The sequence below is a fragment of the Callorhinus ursinus genome, unplaced genomic scaffold (genome assembly GCF_003265705.2).
Source record: "Callorhinus ursinus isolate GAN/ISIS: 27379988/994484 unplaced genomic scaffold, GSC_fseal_2.0 scaffold68, whole genome shotgun sequence".
Taxonomy (NCBI): Eukaryota; Metazoa; Chordata; class Mammalia; order Carnivora; family Otariidae; genus Callorhinus; species Callorhinus ursinus.
In genome coordinates, this window is record NW_027397130.1 from 4,451,905 (window position 1) to 4,465,115 (window position 13,211).

The following is a 13,211-nucleotide window of genomic DNA, read 5'->3' on the forward strand; positions in this document are numbered from 1 at the left end:
GCACCGAGGACATCTGGGCTCCACGGCACAGGCCAAGCTGCCAGGCCGTGGTCAGGGTGGGGGGCCAGCCGCCTAGGGGGACTACTCCTCCATTCTCTGCGCTCAGCCCAGCAACCTCGCACCCGGGCGCTGGCTGTTCCCGATCTGTGGGGGCGGAGGAACGCCCTCCCCTTCCTCACCTCATTGACTACTGGGGGAGATGGTCAATACACTTAAAAAAAAAAAATGAAGCGAAAAAAACCAGCCTACTACCAGGGGCCGCTCGGCCCAGGTGGAGCCCTCCATTAATCACGCAGCCTGCCGAGGGACGCAAGGGGGACAGATGGAGCTCCCTGTGTTACAGCCTTGGGGCGGGCAGCAAGCGGGTGCTGCCCAGGCCAACGGGAGCTTCGGCCTAATTACAGGGAACGGTGACCCCAGGGAGCAGGGGTCAGACGCCGGCCAGAGCAGCACCCAGGAGTGCAGCTGCTCCCCAGGTCTCCCGAGGAATGGTGGGGGTGGGGGACGAAGGGACGCAGGGACCGCAAAGCCCCACCTGCACCAACATGGACCTGTGGGTTCAGGTTCTGCCAACCCAAGAGGGTGGAGTGGACTTGGTCTCTACCCTCAAGGACAGGAGTGGTCCTGGCGGAGGAGGGGAGCACAGAAAACTAAAAGGAGGAGGTGAGTTTGTTGTGTGGAAGAGACCACAGCTGGACACTGAGAAGACTCTGGAAGGGGCTCCCAGGGAGCAGTAGCACCTCCACGGCGAGGGGCGGGGGGGAGGGTGCCTGGCTGTTCCAAAGAGCCTGGGGGGGCGGGGGGTGCTGAGTGAGGCGGCCTCCAGGGCCCCTCCTGTTCGGGGTCTCACTGGGCTCTCACCAGGGACGGCAAGCTCTTGGTCAACTCTACACACGCATCTAGAACGGGAGAAGACCCTTGGACAGGTCCAGCAGGTGGGCCACGGGCAGCTGCTTGGAGGACGGCAGACGGGACCCACCACACTCCTAATGCACAGGCGGGAAGGCCAGGCCCGGGCGGGCCAACGTCCCTCAGAGCCACTCCCCACCCACCGATCCCACCCCAAGCCTAGAACACTCTGCTGCCCCTCACATGGGTCACTGCAATGGGTTGAAGAGTGGTCCCCAAAAGGCACGTCCACGTCCTAGCCCCCAGAACCCGTGAACGGGACCTGTTTTGGCAATAAGGTCTTTGCAGATGCGATTAAAAATCTCAAGACGTGATCATCGTGGATTTAGGGTGGGTCCACAAGTAGATACTGAGCATGCTCTTAAGAGACAGGAAAGACAAGGTCATGCAGACCCACGAGGGGGCCACGTGACGACGAGGCAGGCAGGTGATGCGTCCACAAGCCACAAATGCCAAGGACCACGGGCAGCCCCGGGAGCCAGGACACAGGCCTGGGGCACATTCTCCCTTGGGGCCTCCAGAAGGAACCAGCCCGGCCGATGCCTGGATATGGGACTTGGGGCCTCCTGGCCCGGGCTTTACACCCCTCAGCCCGTGGAACTTTGCTGCAGCAAACTCACAGCTCCCGCGGCCGCCCGGCCTGTTGAGCCCTCTCTCTCCCACCTGTGCCCTGAGGTCCCCCCAGCTGGTCGCACACACTTGTCGGGTCCATGTCTCACTTTCCGGTGCCCACCTGGCTACAGCTTCCAGGCAGCAGTGAACGTACTCTTTTCCCATTTTACGTTGGGTCAGAAAGGCTCCGAGCGTTCATCTGCCCTGCCTGGCTTTAGGGAAGACAGCTCCCGGGGGATGGGACAGGCCCCGTCCTCCGGGCAGAGCGGGCAGCACGCCCTAGCAGCTGGCCTGCAGGGCGTCCTCCCTTTGCCGCACGAAGGGCCTCAGGGCAGGCAGTATGTGACCTTCAGCTCCCTGGCCGCTGGGCTGCAGGTGGGCCGGTAAACAACCCCCGCCAGGGCCACACCCCATAAAGAGACAACCCTCCATTCTGCTGCTGGCCTGCAGGAGCAGGAGAAACGGAAGCGCGGTCTACAGTGAGCTCTAAATCCCGTGCCAGAGCTCCTAGCAGACCACCGCCGCTGCCATCCCCCACCGCCCAGGGCTGCCAACCCAACCCCAGAAGCCCTGACCCACCCAGGCAGGGCCCGGGCTGCCAACTGCCACTCCCGATTCTTGCCTCTGCGGCCTCGGCACAGCCAGACCCTCCCTTCCACCTGCTGCAGGAGCCATCACCTGCCCCGGAACTGCCCAGGGTCCACCGCTCAAATAGGGACACCCCCCCCCATGAACACCCCCGTCAGGGGCAGGAAACAGAGCTGCCTGCAGGAATGATACTTTTCTTAACTAAAAGGAGAGAATTTTAGCTCAGTTGTCAACATAACTGCTCAGTGTGGGAGGGGCAGGGGCAGCTCCGCTGAGCCCAGGGCTGGGGAGGCTGCCTGGGCCAGACAGATGACCCCTCTGGCCTCAGTGTTCTGGTGACAGACCAGAAAGAAGGGCAGGGCTGAAGAGCCCCTTCCAGCCCTGGAACCCTCCGACCCGAGGGCCATTTTGAAGTCCGCCGGCAGCTCCGGCTACTCTTGCTGCTCCTCAACCAACCGGCAATCCCCACGCTCAGCAGAGCTGGAGGGGCCCGGCCAGGGATGCACGGGGAGGGCCAGCCCCCCTCCTCCCCAGGGTTCTGGCCACGTTCCTCTGGGGCCAAACCCACAGCTGGCGGCCGTGCATGTGAAGGTGGCTCCCGGCCATGTTCACCTCTGGACCAAGCGGCCTTCCCTCAACCCAGCAGCCCAACCTGGAGCTGCAGAAGCCAGTGGGCACGCATCTCTCTAGCCAGCGTGGGACCCTGGGCTGACTGAGTGATTTTCTTTTTGACAATAAACTTGCAAAGATAACATCTATTGCTCTTTTCCTGGCTCTAAAAGCAATTTATGTACAATGCAGAAAATTTGCTAGACTCAAAGGAAATAGAAGAAAAAACATCGATAAACCCCACGACCCAGAGAACCACTTCAATATGTTGGCCAAGGTCCTTCCAATCCTTCTGCTGTGTATATATGTGCCCGTGTTTTGTAAGCAGGCTCGCGCAGGGACGCGCTCTGAGCTGCCCTCCGGGTAGCATCACACGGGTCAAATCTCTACTCATTCTAGCACCAGCTCTCTGAATTCCTTTGTAGTTGTAAGGTCCTGGTTCCCGATCGTTCTCACCGCTGACCGCTGGTCAGGTTCATTTCTGGAGCTTGTTAAAAAATCGATTGCCAATCCCGGCCTCCTGGAGGTTCTGGATCAGGAGGGCTGGGTGGGCCTGGCACCCCAAGGTGTGTCAGAGGGGAAGCTGGGGGAGGCCCTTACAAGCCTCCTCTCCACCACCACCCCCTGCCGAGAATCCTACAAAAAGAAAATCCTAAGCACCAACCATCGGGGGGCCGCCTTGGCCAGGGACCTTGGAGATGCCAGTTCAGCAGCCCCGCCTGCCCCCACCTGCCCCAAAAGTCACCCAAGGTCGGTGTCCAGCCTCAGCCGCCACCATTCAGCTCCCGGATCAGTCACGACCCGCCCCGAGGACGCACTGGGCACTGCTAGGGGCAGAGGCACATGTGACGAGGGGGGTGTGTCAGTCACGAGGCCTCAAAACCTGCCCACAGCCCACACCGTGTTGACCTTGGACAGAGAAGGTCCAGGCAGCCCAGGGCCCCCACAGCAACACACAGTTTAACTCACCTGCTACGGGAAACACAGACAGGACAGGGGTACAGCGCGGCACGCAGGGCCTCCCCCCACCTCCTGCCTCTGGCGAATCTGCCCACTCCTCCCCACAGACCGTCGCCCTCCTGAGGACAGGAGCAAAGCTTGCTTGGTGGGTGTCCCTGCTGTAGCCATCTGTGAGCCAGGACTTGGCAGCAAGGTGATCCTGGATCCCCAGCCTCCAGGACGGCGAGGGATGAATGCACGGTTTAAGCCCCCACCCTCGGGTTTTCCTGACAGTGGCCCAAACAGACCAGCACAGTCCCCATCTCCACCAGGGCATCGGACACTGCCAGGCGTGTCCTACAAACCCAGAAAGTCCCGTCGCTTTGAACTTCTAACAGCCAATGTTGCGGAGTGCTTACTCCACGCCAGGCACAGCTCTGAGGCCCATTTAATTCTCATGGCCACCCCAAGACACGGCGACTTTACGCCCTCCTCATTTCGCAGATGGGAAGCCAAGGCCCGGAGAGGCAAGCGACTGGCCCAGCATCACAGCCTGGGCGCCGGTGAAGCCAGACCCCAGCCAGCACGCTAACTGGCATACCACACACCCTCAACGGGAGAGCGCCCGCTACTCCCCAGCGCTGCACTGAGCCCTGAACCCTCACCACCTCTCCCAAGCTCCCCGCCACCCTGCAACGTGGACACCGTGATGCCCGCCTCACAAAAAGCCGTCACGGAGCCGGAAGGCAGTGAGGCCAGAACTGGAGGAGGGGCAGCCCCCGCCCGACTGCCGGCTCTGGATGCCCAGCTGCTCCCCGCCCACCGCTGACATTTCCATCACAGCCTGGCAGGGTCAGCCCGTGGAAGGTGGCAGCAGGGAGGGCCAGAGGGCAGGATTCAGCAGTAGGGAGGGATGGGCAGATGCAGGTACAGGTCAGGAGGACCTGGGTCTGCCTGCCTGTGTGGCCTGGGGCCAGGGGTGACCTGAGTGAGCCTCAGCAGCCGGTCCAACCTTGCTGGACTCTGGGAAGACCGAAAGACTGAGCATATAAAGTGCCCAACCCCGTGCCTGGCACGCAGTAGGTGCTCGATAAAGGAGATGGTTATGGAAACTAACAAGAGCCAGCACGGGCAGAAGACGTGCCTGTGAGCAAACGGGTAACAGCTGGAAGGGCCGGGGACTTGGGTCAGAAACAAAGAATGTGGGAGGGAGGGAGGAAGGAGGGAGGGAGGGAAGGAGGGAGGAGGGAGGGGGAGGGGGAGGGGGGGAGGGCAGAGCCGACAGCTGGCTCCAGGGCAGCTGTTTGCAGGAGCCTGGCTTCATCATTTAAATATTAGGAGAGATGTAAATATTTGAGTGCACAGGGCAGGGGGGAGATTTCCTCCCTCACCAGTGTCCCCATCCCCCCAGCTGCCCCGAGACTCAGTGTCCCCCAGAGCCAGGGTCTGGGGTGGGGACAGCCACCCAGGAGGGAAAGGACACCACTCCACCGCCTCCTACAAAGGTGTGAACGAATGATGAATGACGGCCTTCCCCACCTCACCGCCGAGGGGCCCCAGGCCTGCCAGGGGTTTCTTTCGTAGCTCGGCAAAAGAGCAAAGCAGCCCTTCCTGAGGGTTTGTGGAGAAGGCCCAGGACTTAAAGCTCGCCACTCCAACGTGCGACCAGCTCCACCCCTGCTAGGGTAACAAAGCCAGGGCATCTCTCCTGCCTGGATCATTCACCACCCAAGTCCGTCGCGGCTCACCCAGCCTCCTGACCAGGAGCAAAGATGGAGCCCAGATCCTCCATGCAAGCACAGCCCCAAGGGCACTCCCATCAGGTGCAGGCACCTCTACCAGGTGTGGGCACAACAGGATCCCCCAAACAAACTACGAGTTGGGAGAAATCACCAGAGAGGCCAGCCAGCACCATGTGCCTGGAGACCCTGCCTGGTAAACTCCCACCCGGGACTCTGGTTAGGTGCTCCTTCCTCCAGGAAGCCCTCCTGAACCAATCCCTCTTCTCTTGGGCTCGCACCTGGACCCCAAGAACCTAGAACAGAGCTGGCACCTAGCTGGAGCCCACAGACAGCTGCTGAATAAGAGGAACGAGCCAACTGCTTCTCCCACCCCTCGGATCCTCCTCCTGGCCCACCAGAGAACAAACGGACGCCGGCACTTCTCACGATGAACGAAAAGCCAAAACCCAGCCACTTTCCAGAGCACGCCCTCCCCTCACTTTTTATGGGGGACAGGAGGCAGGGGACAGCAGAGAAGAGCAGCTCTCCAGGCCTGGTTGGGAGCCAGGAGAACTCGTATGCTTTTACTACAGATAATCTCGGTCTGCAGGGGACACGGGTTCAGAGGGGCCCGGCCTACCACTCACAGGGAAACTGCCCACCCGCATGGAACGGAGGGCCAACTATCCCGGCTCAAAGCTGGCTGCCTGCATCCAGGGAGGGGGCCAGCCCACATACAGAATGAGACCCTGCCTGAGACAGTATGGAAATCCACCAGGCTGCTGGCCACCAAGGTTAGAACCAGAAACATCTCCATCTTCCAGGTCAGTGCCTAGGGGAGGGGAGACGGCAAGGTGGCTCATACTGGGGACATCTCTCTCTTCCCACCAAAAAGAAAGATGATGCTGTCTGTCGCCTAACCTCCCACGGGCAGAGAGGGGGCTGTCTGTGGCCCGGGTGGCTCCCTTCCTCAATTCTAGGGGACCCTCAGCTGTAGCCTCCCACAGGGAGGTGCCCAGGATGCCCAGCCCCTGCCCCAGGGGACAGCCAGAAGCCCATCAGCAAAGAGAGCCAGCCACTGGCCAGCGCTCCTCTAACGGTCCGGGAAGGCTGTGGCTTTGGTTAGGAGACCAGATACAGAATCATGGAAAAAGACCTGACAAGGCCTGCAAAAGAGCTTAGCGTTCCAGCCCCTCCTTGGAAAACTGAGGAAGTGGGGCACAGAGGGGAAGGAACCCTGGAATTCCCCCACTTAATCCGAATAAGCCCCAGGCCGCAAGAGCCCCCCACCTCCCCACGGCCCCCCATTTGTACCCAGGGAACAACCATGGTACCCCCAGCCAGGCAGACAGGCCCTCAGAGACCAGAGGAGTGGAAGGGCCAGGAGGTGGGGGGGTGGGGTCACCTCTCTGCTTCCCCTTCCCCATCTCCCCTGGCTTTCCCAGGAGGCTAGTCTGAGTATTTGAAGGCAAAGGCTCCCGGCCTTGGGCCCAGGGACACAGGAAGCTCTAAGCCTTGGGTGGGGAGGACACGCTTATGCATTTAAGGCCAGGGCCCTGGATTCTCTGGATTTTGCATCTCCACCCAGTGGAGGGAGAAGGCCAGAGTCCGTAGAGGTTCACCCTCCCGGGAAGGGCTATTAAAAACTCAGGAACATGGGAAAGAGAGCAGACAAGGAAAAACACCAAAGGCAAGAAAGAGGTAGGCTGGAGCTTCATTCCGGGCTCCCCACCTTCTCTGCAGCCCCAGCTCCTGAGAGAGCCCTGGGCTGGATGTGGGGACTCCACGGACATCAGACATCGGCACTGTCCTCTTATGCCTCCGCCTGAATTTCTGGGCACTGGCAGCACTTTTAAAAATGACAACAAGCTTGGGAGCTTCCAGAATGTCTCCTGGTCCAGGCTGAATGGAGTCTCCAGGCTCTGTCCCGACCAAATTAAACACCCGAGCCCAGAACTACCCCAGGCGCCGGGGCTGTCTAGGGTGTCAGCTGGGTCTGTTTGGCTGGAGATTACAAATCCTCAGGCTTCTGGGACCATGTTCCAGAGAGTTCCGGACCGTTCGGTCTCATAACCAACCGAGAGAGCCTCCAAATTTGGGAAAAACCGAGAGGCCTTTGGGAAGAAAGCCACTGTGAGACCATTCTTCCTCACTGGCTTTGTCAAAAGAAAGCACAAGAGCTCGTTTTCTGGCTAGGTTTCGGGGATGAATCAAAAACATGAAATCTCCCGGGGCCTCAGCCCTCTGATGAATCTCCCACCGGAGACCCTGGCTGCCCCTGCTCCTCACTCCTTCACCGCCCCCCCCCCACCACATTCTACACACCCCACCAGGTCCTTAAGGATATTCAGCACGTACCGCACTGTCCTGGCCACAAAACAGTGAGCAAAGCGGGGCTCCGAGCCCAGCGGAAAGCCCCAGGTCTGGCCAGGCAGGCAGGTGAGACTCCTTCCTGGGTTTGGGGCTCACGACAGATTCCCGAAATCTGGCCCCCAGGTCCTTGCTGCCAAACCGGGGTACACTCCTATCTGTACCCCGAGGAGACTCTTCCGAGCAGCAAACTGGCCCAACCCCAGGGTTGCCTGGCCGGTAAACTGAGCGGGGGCGGGGGGGGGCAGTGATAGTGCCAACTGGGCTGAACCATGGAGGGGGCCGGATCTCTGAACGGGACCTCCCCTGACCTCTGGGCACACAAGGAGAAAGAAGATGAGGGAGCCCTGCTCTGCTCGGCCAGCGCCAGGGTCTGTGGGCTACAGCACCGAGGGGCAGGCTAAGGCCACGGGCACTGGGCGGAGAGGTCCCTGGCTCCCGCGGGACAAGTGCACCATCTGCACATCTGTGCGGCTCTTGGTGCCACGGCCTCATGAGTGAGCCACCGTATCACTGCCCCCACTGGCAAGATGGCCACCTCTGTAAATGTGGCCTGAGCAAGTGCCCCCCACGCACCGGGCACTGGGATGGCTGTGCCCACCACTGGCCCTGGGAGCTTGAGCTCTGGGTTTGTCTCTCCAGGCAGGGCAGCCCCTGGAGCCCCCACCCCATGTCCAGGCTCCCCGGGCCCTCGGTGGGCGGGGGTATAGAGCTCACGGGCTCCTGGGGCACAGGCAAGGCACCCGGCTTGCCCCTGCTCTCCCCCTTGGCCCCAGACGAGACTGTTCTCTTAGCTCAGAGCCCACACACAAGCAGGACTTGCCAAAGGGCTGCTGGCCGAGGAGGTTGCCCCACCTGCACGTCTCCTCCCTGACACGGCCTCCCTGCCTTGCTCCCCTTTCAGGAAGGTGGGCCGCCCGAGCCCACCACCTGTCTTCAGTCAGGTTGTCCAGCACCAGCCTGTGGCCCCCCATCTGAGATGCTATGGGGTGGGGAATGGCAGAGGAGGTGGGGTGACCTCTCCAGGGAAGCAACCCGGCAGTCCACATGAGCCCAGCCTCCACTCTGATGGGGAGAAACCTATGGCACCTCCAGGGAGCTCTGCCAGGCCGGAGGGGGACTCCCTTGGCTTGGCCAGGAGCCTGAGCATCTGCTGCACTCAGAGGGAGCCCCGGGTGGGCACCGCAGAAGCTACAAATCTGCAGTGCTGACCACACTGTGAGCCTCACCCCCATGGGGACCAGACAGGCCCTTGCCTGTGGCCTTGGAACACTTTCCATCACCCAGATCGCCACATTTCGGCGTCCACCCCCACCCGCCCCTTGCAAATACCCACCCCCCCCACCCAGGTCCAAGAGCAGCAGCAGCACCCCCCATGCTCCCAGGAGCTGGCTCTGCGCTCGGTGCTGCCGGCCACATCCACCTAAATCCCAGGACAACCCTCGCGGAGAGGAGAAACTGAGGCTCGGGCTCAGACACTTCCCGTGAGCCACCCAACTTTCAATGGCAGTGGGCTTGCCCTCATGAGCACTGCACCACGCGGGCTCCCGGTTGCCCCATCCGTCACCTCTCTGGAAGGTAACTCTGCCTGCCCCTCTGGATGCAAACTCTGCCCACCTGCCTCCTGCCTCGTTCCAAACCTTCCTGGAGATCCGTGTCCTCCAGAAAGCCTTTCTAGACAGATGCCCGGCAGCGTGAGATGTGCCCCCACCTCCCCAGCCCAGGTCTGATGCTCGGCCCGGCCTGGAAGCCCATGACAGAGGGGCTTCTGCTACCCCATGCGGGCATGGCGGCTCTCCTCCCCACACCGAAACCGTGGGTGTGCCCGGTCCCGTGTTCTGGACACAGAGAGTACCAGGCCACTGTCCCCTTATCGCTGCAGAACAGGCACCAGCCAAATCGCCCAGGCCCGGCTCCTCCAGTCCAGCCGAGTGAACTCAACGCCACACGGCTCCCGCCTCCTGCCCCAAAGGTGCCAACGACAGGGAGCTGGTACTCATGAGGGGCCTTGTGTCTGGCTGAAAAGCAGGAGGCGTCACCCGAGAGGCCCACTGGCCTTAATCAGGGACAGGTCTGTACCCATCACCAAGCAACAGGCCTTGTCCTTCTGGGAGGAAAGGGGCACCTGCCTCCAGCAGGCGAGGGAGCCCCTGTCCCAGAGGTGTCTGGGCTCCCAGATGAGCGGGTTTGTCCGCCTGGTCCCTTCCCCGCCCCCCACCAGGAGACCCGCTCCCTGCCCTGGCCCCCCAGCCCCACCGGCCTGCTCTCCGGGGCCCAGAGCTCCAGGACCCCTCTAGGAGGGTCCTCCAAAGAGACAGCAGAGGGTCTAGAAGGGCAGGCACAATCTGTACACGACAAAGCACAGCTGTGGGACCAGAGTGCCGAGGTTCCGGGCCAGACTGCGTTTGCACAAACATCCAGGACTTTCAGGATTCTTTCCCCGCATACGACTATGGTTCCAGCAGACAGCGCTGAGGAAGGCGGGCAGCAGCTGGCCCCTGCAAGGGCTTTGCTACACAAAGACCAGACTTGTAATAGCGTTCGCGAGAACAGATGTGGCCTGCTCTCACCCAAGAACATGCCGCCCAACAGCTCCGTGCCTCCACCGACCCAGGGTGAGATCAGGGAAGGAGTCGTCCCTCCGGGCCCATCTTCCCGGGGGACGGGGGGGGGGGGGGATCAAAACTCTCTAAAAAAAAAAAAAATCACATGAGCAAAATACAAAACTCTCTTCTTGCTCCTACATGGGGGTTCTCCACAGAGCCCCAAGGTCATCCCGCAAGGGAAGGCCGAGGCCAGTGTGGGACGTTCACGCCCATGAAGACCACTGCCACCCTCTCAGTGCCCGGGGGAGAAGTGAACCCGACAGACATGCCCGTGAGAGAGGGCAGGCTGAGTCCCCATGCCTCCTCGACAATGTGACAGACCCAAAACGAGAAGGGTGCTCCCCGGGGCAGAGGACAGACGTGCCTGGGACGTGGGGCATCAGCAGATCCACACACCCCACACACATCCACCTGAGGCAGCTTCCCGTCGGCCCTGTAGGGGCATGCTGCTCCAGCCTGGACACCCACCCCAGCTGCCTTCCCCTCCGCCCTGCGGGGCATGCCACCCTGGCCCGGATACTCCCACTAGCTCCAAACCTCCCAAAGACACCCGACGAGGGCCCTCTGGCTCCCCTGCAGGATTCCAGTCTGCAAGCATTGCAAACCACCCCCCGCAATGCCGTGGCTCAGAACTTGCCAGGCTTTGCTGGTGGCCCCTGGGGCTTCTGTTTTTCAGCCATGAGCGCGTGCGTCGTGACAGGCCGTGTCCGCGGGCCCAAGAACTCTGGGGGCACAGCAGCGGCTGAGGGGCTGCCAGTCTTCCCCCCAACCCCTTTCGTCCTACCTTGCACAAACCCCGAGACACCACGTGGGCAGCCCCACGGACCCAGACCAGAACTCCTCCAGCTCTGCTCTCACCACTCCGGCTGCCTCCCCAGGACAGTCCCAACTCCCGGTGGGCACGCCTGGCCTGGCCCTCTGATCCGCTCCAACTGGCCCCTCCTTGTGCCCCATTCTCCAGTGGACCAGCTCATTCCGGCCTCCCCCGCTTCTGCCTGCTGCCCGGGACCTGAGTGCTCTCCTCCTCCCTCCTGCAACTGAATTCCGACTTCCGCCCAAGGTCTGCCTCCTCCACTGCGACCTTTCCCTGCCTGGGCCCCGCTGCATTGGATCCGTCACTGCTCCTTTAGGTCGTGCGCTGTCCTCCTTCTCAGACTTTGCTGACGGCTCCTTCCCCACCTCCGACCGTTCCAGGCCCGGCCCCCAACACCCACGTGCACTCCAAGCTCCTGGGACACTTAGGGAGGCCATGCCGGTCCCTGAGCTCACACACCCTTCCTCCCAGAAGTCCAGAGGGCTCTAACGCCTGACCCCTCTGCCTTTAGAGCCCTTTCAGCTTGTCAGAGCACACAACAGGACGACCGATGCACACAGGGAACCAGAGGTTCCCTAAGAGTGAGAGATCTCCCCCGGGACCCACAGGGCTGCCCACTGTCGCACCAGGATGGTCTCAATGAGGCCATTGTCTCCAACCAAATGAGAGGGTCAAGAAGCCGCCTGGGAGCCAGGGCAGAGGCCGCCAACATCTCCACATGGGGCCTGTTGGGGTCAGGATGGAGTCACACCCGGGGACCCGGAGGCAGAGGTGCGAACTGGAACAGCTAGAGGACCACCCCACCCCCAAGTCTCCCCCCGCCCCGCCTCGGCGCTACCATGGAATCCTGGCCTTCCCCACACGCCCCACTGCCCGCTGCCGGCCCAAGGCTTTCAGAACCGCAAGCCAACCTCACTCCCACAGGCCCCAGGGAGGGTGCACGCGCGGCGCGGGACCTGAAGGGGGCAGCCGTCTCCAGACGGGCTGGTTCTCACACTTGGACACTTAGGAAAGGCTCCCGAGAGCAACAGTGGGAGTCTCAAAGGAGAGCCATGCTCTGGGCCCGAAAAAGCCGAAACAGAACGAAGGAGAGGTAGGGAGACCCCAGTAGGAGCACATTATCCACGATGTCCAAACAGCAGGGCAAAAGCCATCACCGCCCTGCAGACCAGAACTCCCCTTGTTCAGTGCTCAGTGCCAGAATCACAAAAGCGCTCGGGCCACTGAGCCAAGAGCAGGCGCGTCCTCTGCATGGGTGTGCCAGCCACTAGACCCCAAACACTCTAGTCTCTTCACACCCTTGCCCAAGCCAGCCCAGGCCCAGCCCAGAATCACAGCTGCTGCCACTCGGCTTGGGATCCACCCAGAAGTGCCCCACAGGTACGGCTCACCCCAGGTAGACCATGCGTGCTGCAGAGCTCGGGACACACAGATCCCAGCCCTGGCGCTGCACACGCCCCCCCCCCCCCCGGGGGGGTTAGGCGACCGCCTGGCTGGGCCTGGCACCTGGAAGTCTAAAACTCCTTCCAGCATAGCCGCCCCAAGGCCGGGCCCACCAGAGGGCTCTGCCCAAGGCTGCCTGGGAGCCCCTCGGAGGGGCGGGGGCTCCAGGTCCCAGCAGAGGCAGGCCCGCCCCTCAGAGTTCCGGCCCTAGAAGTGCTGTCTGCAGACTATTGTGTGAGCTTCCCTCCCGACCGCTTTATTTACTCCCCAGGACGCCAGGACGCAGAGCCACAGGCAGTCACGAGGACGCACGAAGGCGCGCGCGCACACACACACACACAAACACACACACACAAACACACACACACACACACGGACACAGGCTCAGGGCTGGGGGAAGCCCGGCGCACTCGGACGGAAGAGCCCCCCAAGTCTCTGCATACTCTGTACACCCCGAAGGGGGGAGGGGACCAAAATGCGCTCCCTACCGGCCCGCAGGCCCCTCCTCCCCCGCGCCGCCCGACTCCAGGAGGCGGAAGGGGGTGCCCCGGGCCTGGATGGGGGCCCAACGGGCGCCCCCCTCTAGACCCCGCCGGCCCG

At 62.0% G+C, this 13,211-nt stretch overlaps 1 protein-coding gene across 5 annotated transcripts in view; it reads right to left on the reverse strand.

The window, feature by feature from the left end:
* Positions 1 to 13,211, reverse strand: part of SEPTIN9 (septin 9) — a 151,019-nt gene that overhangs the window by 80,745 nt on the left and 57,063 nt on the right. The window lies entirely within an intron of this gene.